The 9741-nt window shown below is 36.2% G+C and overlaps 1 long non-coding RNA gene across 3 annotated transcripts; it reads right to left on the reverse strand.

Moving 5' to 3' along the window:
* Positions 1–438: 438 nt before the first annotated feature.
* On the reverse strand, positions 439–9741 carry LOC116403703. Of its 3 annotated transcripts, XR_004216527.1 has the most exons (4): positions 9723–9741; positions 2033–2091; positions 1737–1924; positions 439–632 (listed from the first exon to the last, which is right to left on the reverse strand). It is a non-coding gene; the product is annotated as an uncharacterized LOC116403703 (long non-coding RNA). The 3 variants fall into 3 exon arrangements; XR_004216525.1 differs by lacking the exon at positions 9723–9741 and having other exon boundaries at positions 2033–2163; XR_004216526.1 differs by lacking the exons at positions 439–632; positions 9723–9741 and having other exon boundaries at positions 1111–1924; positions 2033–2163.

Consider the following 9741-nt stretch of genomic DNA (forward strand, 5'->3'; position numbering starts at 1 on the left):
AAGATATTGAAATACTCTCAAATTGTATTTTAAGCAATTTTAATAAAAAGAAAGTCTACATAAAAAAATTACCCTTTTTAAAGGAACGTTTTTTCTCTAATCACTCCAATGGAACTCAAACACGTACTTCAAGTTAATTCTGGTATCCAAGAATCAGTCTCATCTAACATAAACAAGAACATTCAACTTGATAGAACTTCATTACCTCATTTTTACAATTCCCAAAGTTACTAAATGAAGGACCATTCCTAAAACATACTTACATCCAACTTTCTCCATGAATAAACGTATCGTCTTTTATGTACTGATGAATATAGAGATGGAGCGATCAAAGTTTGTTTATGTACCAAATTAGAGTGAGTTGAGAAAAGAGTGGATTTACACAAGGACGAAATGGCTGGCTGCTGCTTATTCAAAACAGAAAGTTAGGGTGACCTTGTTTCTCATAGGGACTCAGCAAATTGAGGGGCCTCCAAGTCTACTTCTTGTCTCATTATACATGCCATTAGCCATTCAACGTTGAAAGTCCATATCCCTTTTTCTACGGCCACCAAGGCTTCCTCCACGTCTTCCTCACAAGCCTCAAAGATCGTCTTCCATACGTTGTTTACTTTATCTAGCTCATGAATCACCTAAATTTTCAAGCATAATGAATTTGCCAAATGAGAGAAAAAATTATGTATATACTACAAGGAAATTGCAAGAATTCACCCTATCAAAAAATATTAAACAAATTCTTGTTCTATTCCCTAAAATTTTCCATCTTTTCCCAACTTCCAAAATTCTTCCTATGAGATATATTCCAATCACATATAGCAGAAATGACCGATGAGTATTGGATAAATGAATATTAATTGATAAAATAATTTACAAAATACTAAAACCATTAGTTGGCTACGTTTTGGAAGCTCGATGACTAAAATGGATGTTTTGAAAGTTCTAAGGCTAAAATGGAATTTAAATCAACATAATAGTAAGTTCAAGATCAAAGACAAGCTAAACAATAAAATGTTGCGACCAGAAAACAATCTAATCATAATTAGAAACATGGATGTATGTATTTGTACACCAAATCACAAAAAATAACTCCAGATTTCGATCTAGAGACAATTAAAAACTTGAACAAATTTGATAATTAAAGAAACACGGAGATGGCCATATGACCCCTTGTGCATAGACTTTTTACATTACATGCTCAATTCCTAGGATCAAAACAAACATAAATATTAAAGACTTAAGAAGCACATACACTCAAGTTTGGCTAGTGTATCAATAAACAATATGTATGGAACACTCGGAGAACACGTGTTGAACACTAGTTAGTACAGTAGATGTGTTAGACAACAAGTATTCCAATGCAATAAAGGTCAAGATTGGTCACACACACATATTAAACTCTTGGCTTTGAATAAGTTTTGAGTGAAGGACAAGCTTATTTTTAAGCATATAAATACATAAACTTATTGACTTTGAATTTCTATATAAATATGATACATACTTTTTAAATTATATATATTAAAACTGTGTTCTAGCACTATCCTATATTTTTTAGAAAAAAATGACACGTCACCATGTCTATGATTTATTGACCCATGTCTAGAATTCGTATACGTGCTTGTTTGTTGAGAACTTCACGTCTTCATTAGATGGGAGGATAGCCATATTATAGTGGTTGTATATGTAATATAGAGAACCAAACCTAGTACTCGAGATTTGTACAATAACAGAGAACTTACATTTCCACCGGCTGACTTGACTATCAGGGATAGAGTTTTAGGTGGTGGTTGAGCGTGAGCTGATATGCAAACATCATACCCTTCAAATAAAGCTCAAGAACATGCTTTTGCCCTGAGAACTGCAGCTTTTAGGCTGGCTCGATACTTCGATATGTAGTCATCATCATTTAGTATGTAAGGCAACTCGTCTGCAGATCAATAAGGAATTAATCAATCACAAAAAATTAGGTAGGATGAAAAACATAAGTGGAAGAAAATACATTACGCTTTGATACTAGCAAGCCATTCGAACTTACCAACAAATCTGCCTTCCCGGTAGCTTTCCTTTAACCAACTGGAGGAGACAATCCAAGCTCTGAGTAATTTGCAATTAACTTGCAATTTTAGTAACAAGATATAGTAAAAATTATGAGCAAGAGCACACTGAACACGCTTGAAGCCACATGGTAATGCATATGCTCGATAATCATTGAGAACATTAACAGAGAGAAAATAAAGTTAAGAACAGTAGCTTGAAGAATAAAAAACATTCTACAACATAAAATCTTCAAAAACACATTGCTTAAAATCAAGTTTACTAATATAAAAGGTAAGATATTACGTTCCACTCTCCACACTACTGAAGTTCAACATTTCACATGAAAGAAATGAAATACTACTCTCAAATATAACTGAAAAAAGCATAAATGGGTAAAGAAAAAGCATAGAGAAATGCAAAAGAATCCTTGGCTTTGATATATTGAAAGGTAAAGAATATCAACCATAGATGTCCGGGAGAAGAACTCCTACAAATACACACTTAACGCAGATTATCATTCGCTAACATGAGACCTTCTAGAGGAATTCTGTTAGGATACTTCCTAACAAGAACAAGATCTTAATTTATTATAATGAACTATAAGAAAATACAAGATAAAACCAAGTATAAGGCACTTGGAACCTCCCTCTTGAGTACTCTCACCCAAGCCCTAGATCACTCCCCAGAATTCTCCCCTCACTTACCCTCCCTCCATTTATAATAAGATGTAACCACACTTACATAATAACTACTAGTAACTTTCTAAATATCTAATTACCCTTATACCCCTAACCTTATACTAATCTAGGTATCTAACATTACCCGATCCTTCAAAACACCTTGTCCTCAAGGTGTGCTTACAAACATGATCAAGGCCCCTTTCTCTTTTTTTCTCTTTTTAATTGCAAACAATCCCCAGCATTCTGCTCTTCAATGTTGAAAAAGAAATCCTCCCCTTCGGCTTTGAAAAACTCTCGATTCCAATAAGGTCCATTGACTTCAGCCCACAAAGCAGCCCAATGTACTTGAATTTTCCTTTTCCAAAACACATTGTCTTAGTTAACCCTTTGCATATCACCAACAAGTGTTTAATTTTCAAACTCTTCATCTCTAGTGGGCTAGTCCATAATCAAAGTGTTGCATCAAGACCAAAATCATACTGCCGTCGGTTTCATTCCTAGGACCCACCTACATACACCTTTTTCTTCCCTCCTATTTTTGGAACTCTCCACCCACTTCATCTACAAAATGATGTGCCCCCAATGTTTTATTTAGAATAAGTTGAAGCCCACTTGAAATAGTAAAACCCAAGATTGTTCCTTTTGTCCTAATCCTCTTTCCTACCAATTTCTACCCCAGTCCATTTGGTCACGTGATTCACCCCTATTCCAGACCACCTTCTCGAGCCTCTGTAGACCGATAACTGTCGGCTTCTTCTTTCTCCATTGCAACCAGCCATTTTGTGTTTCTTTGAGCAACAAATTTTTCTTCACTCGAGTCTTCATTTCGAGCCTCACAGGTAATCCTCGTCGACCTTCCTCTATAGTTTCTTCTTGGTCACTCTTTGCCATCCTCTTCACCTTCGTTGTATAACCGTTGCAATCGCGTTTTCCTCGATTCTTCTATGGATTCACAACCTTCTTGGAATCCATCGATTTATGGACCTGAAGATTCCAATCCGTTCTAAATAAACACAATCCAGATCAGTGCCACTGAACACAGGCATTTCAACCTTCTTGAATTTGCTATGATCGTTCGAGTTTTCATCCCTTTCAAACTTGTTTGTTTTACCTTCTACCTTGATTTCCTTCAATGTCTTACCTCCACCTTCGATGATACTCTCAATCGTTGGTCCTTTGCTCGACGATCCTTCCATTCTTCCGGAGATCGTCGAATTATCCTTCTGCTATTCCTTCGATGCATTTAGCAACCGTTCTTGTTTTTCCAACTAGATGACCAATCTTTCGATGCTTTTTGGCAAGGATAACAAGTTTTCTTCAATTGCCAGCAACTTGTGTAACTCCACTTGTATCCCTGAGATTTCCTTATCAGAGGTCTCCAACTTCTCTTCGATCTGTTTTTGTGCTGCTCTATCGTTCTCCCAAGTAAAAACGCTCTGATACCAATTTGTTAAGATACTGTAAATATACGGCAAGTGTATCTTACTTTATTGAATTACCTCAACGAATTACAGTATAGAGAATAAAAAATCACTCACATCTACTTCCTAAAGGCACACTCCAGTGAGGATCACAACAAAGAACAAGAAAAACTAAGAACAAACCGCAACCATGAAAATGACCAAAACAAACAATAAAAAGAACTTGACTTGGACCCTCTACTTCTCCCGAGCACGAAAGACGGCAGCCTCTACTTCTTTGGAATATTTTGTCCCCTTTCTCCCTCCTCTTTCCTCCCTTTTATTTTGCTTTACTAACAAAACTAATGGGAAAGATCTCCTCCGATATTCTCTCCTCCTATAATCTTTCCTATATTCTCGTGTGGGTCAATATTACCCTTTTTAATTCTTCTACTGTATTTAAATAATATTGGAGACATATACTTCCTAACAAGAACAAGATCTGAATTTATTATAATGTAACTATAAGAAAATACAAGATAAAACCAAGTATAAAGCACTTGGAACCCTCCCTCTTGAGTACTCTCACCCAAACCTTATATCACTCCCCAGAATTCTCCCCACTTACCCTCCCTCCATTTATAATAACATGTAACCACCCTAGTTACCACACTTACATAATAACTACTAGTAACCACACTTACACAATAACTACTAGTAACTTCCTAAATATCTAATTACCCTTATACCCCAACCCTATACTAATCTAGGTATCTAACAAATTCCATAACATAATGTATTAGGGGAAGAAGGAAATCGAGGATAAAAACACTAGCTAGCCAACAAATATCTTTCATTAGTGAGCTTGAGCCATTTTACACGTAAAATGGGAAAAGTAAGCCTGAAACCCAAATTAGCCTAATGGTTGTCTTAACAACCACTACCCACCATCACGATAGAAACAACTGAAAAGGAAGAGCATGATACAATCCAACTCAAACATAAGAATTGATTTTGATGTTTAACTAAAAGTAAACAGGCAGTAGAATAAGAAACTATGCCCTTTTAGATCTAGAAGGTTCACAACAATTTCCAGCCTAAGCACAACTACGAGGCAATGGAAGAATAACGGCAAAGGCCTTGTGTGCATGGAATCGCTAACTTTGGTGCAAATGAGATGATTATCGGTATTCAAAGGCCAAAAGGACACATAGAAGAGTGTTCGTCTAAGGTTGCAAGACTAACCCTGAGAGCAATACAAAAATTTAGAGTTTTCCGCACTTTTCCTGTAATGACATGAGTGCTTGTACTCCCATCAGCAGTGAGAGAACCACCAAGTTCCTCAATCATCTAAATCAGAAAACAACTGCACATTAGAGCAGTCACAATTTGGAATAAAAAGAACTTTTTATTGTTAGAATCTTAGAATATTTATGAAAAGTTTATGGGAATATTTTTCTTAATTCCTAAATATTTTCCTTTTTTATTCCTCTGTATATTCTATTTATTCTCCCTTGTACCTATTGTATTTTTCATCAGAAAATAATAAGAAGAAAAATATAGTGGTTTTTCTCCTGGTACACAGGTTTCCACGTAAAGTTGTGTGTTTGTTTGTCTCCCTTTCAATATGGTATCCGAGCAGGTGGTCCAAGAAGGTCTTGTGTTCAAGCCTCGCATTTTCGTTTCCTCCCCAATTAAAATCCATTTCCAGTTGTTGGGCCTTTCAAATATTTCAAGCCCACAAGTGAGGAGAGTGTTGGTGATATATAATTGAATTTTCTTTCTTTTTTTAAAAAAGGATACGAGTCTCACTATTATTAATATAAAGAAAGAGACAAAGCTCAATGTACATGAGGATTATACAAAGAGCAAAAGGGGAGAGGGAAGATCAACAGGCGCATCCGGGCATCTCAAACTAGGTTGACACCCCCTTAGTGCCCTCAAAACATCCAAAAAGCGACAACACAAGATCAAAACAAAAAGCCACAAAAACAAAGACAAACAAAATGATAAAAAGAATCTTTCCAAAGCAAAATCATAATCAAAGGCAGCATGCTGAGAACAAAGAAGAATAAGCCTTGATTGGTTGAGCAAAAACTGTTTGAAGCAGAGGGCTGATCCGAAAGTCCTGATCATCAAAGACTTCAAAGTGGGGATGCTGTAAAGGCTGGCCAATATAACACAATATCCTACGTCGAAGATCTTCTTTTGCATTACATTTTCTAAAATTTCCAATCCACTCTGTTAAAGGCCTTTTCAAGGTCTAATTTAATGATCCATCTTTTCTTTTTTCGGATAATATATACCTCCAAAGTTTCTTTTGCTATTAAAATAGGATCCAAGATTTGGCACTCTTCCAGAAAGCCACATTGTAATGGAGAAATATCTTAGGATTCTAACAATAAAACACAAAATATCCTAACCAAATGGCTAAACAGAGGCAGCACTCTGTAATTCTTTATTTATGTAAAAGCCAAAACACATTCAACAATAGTAGATATGAAAAATAAAGGAAGAACAACATAGAAAACTTACCCAGCTCCTTTATACAGGGCTGGATACCCTCAGGCTACAGCAGCCTTTACTCTCCTTGAAATAACCAAAAAAGACCTAGCCTCCCCTACCCCAACATTACATGTTTATACCTCTCTCTCTCATCCCTCCTAGTGGGCCCCACCTGCACGATCCTCTCCCATTATTCTCTCATCATTGGTTGCTAAGGAATTTCCCTTTCTACCCTTCCTTTTATAGGTATAGATAATAGGAGGTCTTACAAAGTAATACCTGGCCTGGCTTTCTTTAATCTTTCTGCGAGAACCTTTCCAAACAACTTATAAATTAATGTTGAAACAACTTATAAGCCACACTGTAATGACCTTCCTTCTCTTGACCGAACTTCAATAATCGACAACTTATATTTATCCACATAATCAGCAAAACTCTTAATCTGCCACTAGCTTCAAACAAAGACCCAGCCAATTCCTTTTGAACTCCATAGTGCCTTTATAATACAACTGGCAATCTCTTCTCTTTTGGTCTCCGGAATCAATGCTCTATCTGGATTAGCTTTCTTCAAAAGATTTTTAATAGCCAATTGTTTCGAATGGCCCATGAATCCTCTAGTGTTCCATGATATAATCTTCATCTTTGCTACCTCTGCCTTATATCAATTCAATTTCACATGCTGCCAAGAAAGGAACCAACTCTTGAGGGGGAAGGATACTTGCTGACCTGCACAAAATTTCTTTTTATGGGGAGGAAAACAATTTAATAAAATCTGGACCGAGAGAGTCACTGTCCTCTTGTTTCTCTGTCTCTGATTGAATTATTTCTTCCTCAACTGGTTCAAATTCTGCACTACTTACACTGGTGACTGATTCAACTTCCATGAATTCATCTTCTAGGTTCTCAACTTTTTTGAGACAAGAAGTATCTTGCACAAAATTAAAGAATGAACCAGAAAGTTTGGAGGAGGATTGAGAAAATTTATTACTTAAGGAGGAAGGCAGTACTGACCTTTTGCCAACTGAATTTGGAATTTGTATCTTCACACAACTTTCCTCTAATAAATCAGAATTAGCCAAGCTCATCCAAATGTTGCGAAAAGAAGTTCTCCCTTTGGTATAGGTCTTGAGGTGCTTAGAAAAATTTCTGGCATGAAATGGAATAGCTTTCATTGCAGAGATATTTTAGTCTTGGGAGAGGCTGGTAATTTTGGTTGAGACTGAAAACAGGAGATGGCCCGCAAGTGAAGTTCCTTGATGGAGGAGAGGACTCTGATTCTTCCTCCAATTCGTCAGAATACCAAAAGCCATTGGAATTCTGATTAATAAAATTCTTGGGGCCTACCATCTGTGTGTCAGCTTTTAAAATGTCTGCAGATACATTAAGTTTGAAAAAATCTGGTTGGGGAGGGCTAGGTGAGCTGTTTTTTGAGATAATAAAATGTCGGTTGGCTGCCTTTTCTTCTTTGAGGTCTGTTTTTCTCTTTTTCTATTGAAGTCTTTTCCCCTTCTAAGTACGTGGAGATCCCAGCTATACCCAAATTTGAATTTTTCCTTCTGAAAATTATTTTTTTCGGCGAGGATTCAAGGGCTGAAACTCTTTCCGGTCGAACAAGGTTTTCTTCTTCATCACCCAACTTCCTAAGTGCTTCGAAAGGATTTCTTGAGATGGATGGGGCATTCTGTTTGAGAAAATTCAGGTATCTGGGAGACCATCACTTTGGAGCCCTTCATCTAAAATCACTGAATTTATTCTACATAAATCAATAGGATTGGAAAAATCACTTTGAAATAGATCAGATTGGATTATTACAGGAGCTTATAAGGGTTCAAAATCCCCAAAATTAAGGGAAAAATTTCCTCAGTTCTCACTCTTTAATTCTATAGTTGCTGGTAAGAATCCGCAAAGATTTTTCCGAACTTTAATTCTTGCTTCAGAGAACTTGATCAGATTGAGTGTTTCTAAGATTATACTCTCTAGTCCACCAAAGTAGCTTAAGCTTAAGGCTATAATTGAATTTTCTTTCAACCACCAGCTTAAACTTTTTGGTGAATCGGTGGTTTATATTATTTTATAAAAAAAATGTACACAGCTAATGCCATATAAAATAAATAAAGAAATACTATAAAATCTACATCCATAAAATATGCATGTGAACACATATCAGAAGATGGATATTTGTAAGTTAGAAAGACCGATAACAAAATGTCATAATTAAACAACAACATTAATATTATGGGTAGTTTCAAGCTTCATTTGTCTATTCTAGGTAGGGATATTGAATAACTCTTAAAAATAATATAAAGATTGAATCCCTAAACTTCATGTGCTTGCTAGTATACAACCTAAAAGTTCAACAGTTAAAGAAACTGATTAATCATTTTTGGCAGGATGTCAGATTCGCCTTTCGAAATCCTACATGAGTAGAGCCAGCCAAATAAGCCAAGCAAGATATGCCTCTTAAGGAATATGGAGAAGTTCAATGACTGGGTATGTATATGATAAGCCTTAACCTCAATTTTATTTATCAATAATGGAGGGAAGGAATCAGAAGCTTCTCTAGCTCTCCCAATTATTCTAAGAAACCTGATACAAGCTATGCCAAAACATACCCTCCCCAAACAATCATAATAGCATTTATATGAAAGCATAAAAGACTCATGGCTCCCTTAACTAGCAACATTCAGACCAACAAATACAGCTTCCCATCCTCCTCTCCTGAATCCTTTCTTGTGCCTACGGGTGTACACCTTCACTACCATGGGCCTATCAGTATTTAGAGATCGTAGAGGCTGTATGAGCCAAGGAGTTGGAAGAGTAGGATTAGGGAAGTGTGGAGTTTTCCGCTCTTTGTTTGGCCAAAAGTGTTTGTGGACTCCCGACAAGAAAATTTCAATTTTATGCCTTATTGACTTCGTATGTCCTAGGCCCTAAGAGTTCAAAACTTTCTAGATTTCACAACTTCTTGGACCACTCCTTCTGCCAAACACCCCTTTAAAGAATACTAAGCCAAGGATATAAAACTTCAATACCATCAATAGAAAATCTCATAAAAGAAACATGATTGATGAATATTTTAGAAGACTATAAATTGGTACCGTACCTTCATGAGCTGAGTTTTC

This window comes from Cucumis sativus, chromosome 5 (genome assembly GCF_000004075.3).
Source record: "Cucumis sativus cultivar 9930 chromosome 5, Cucumber_9930_V3, whole genome shotgun sequence".
NCBI classification, from domain to species: Eukaryota; Viridiplantae; Streptophyta; class Magnoliopsida; order Cucurbitales; family Cucurbitaceae; genus Cucumis; species Cucumis sativus.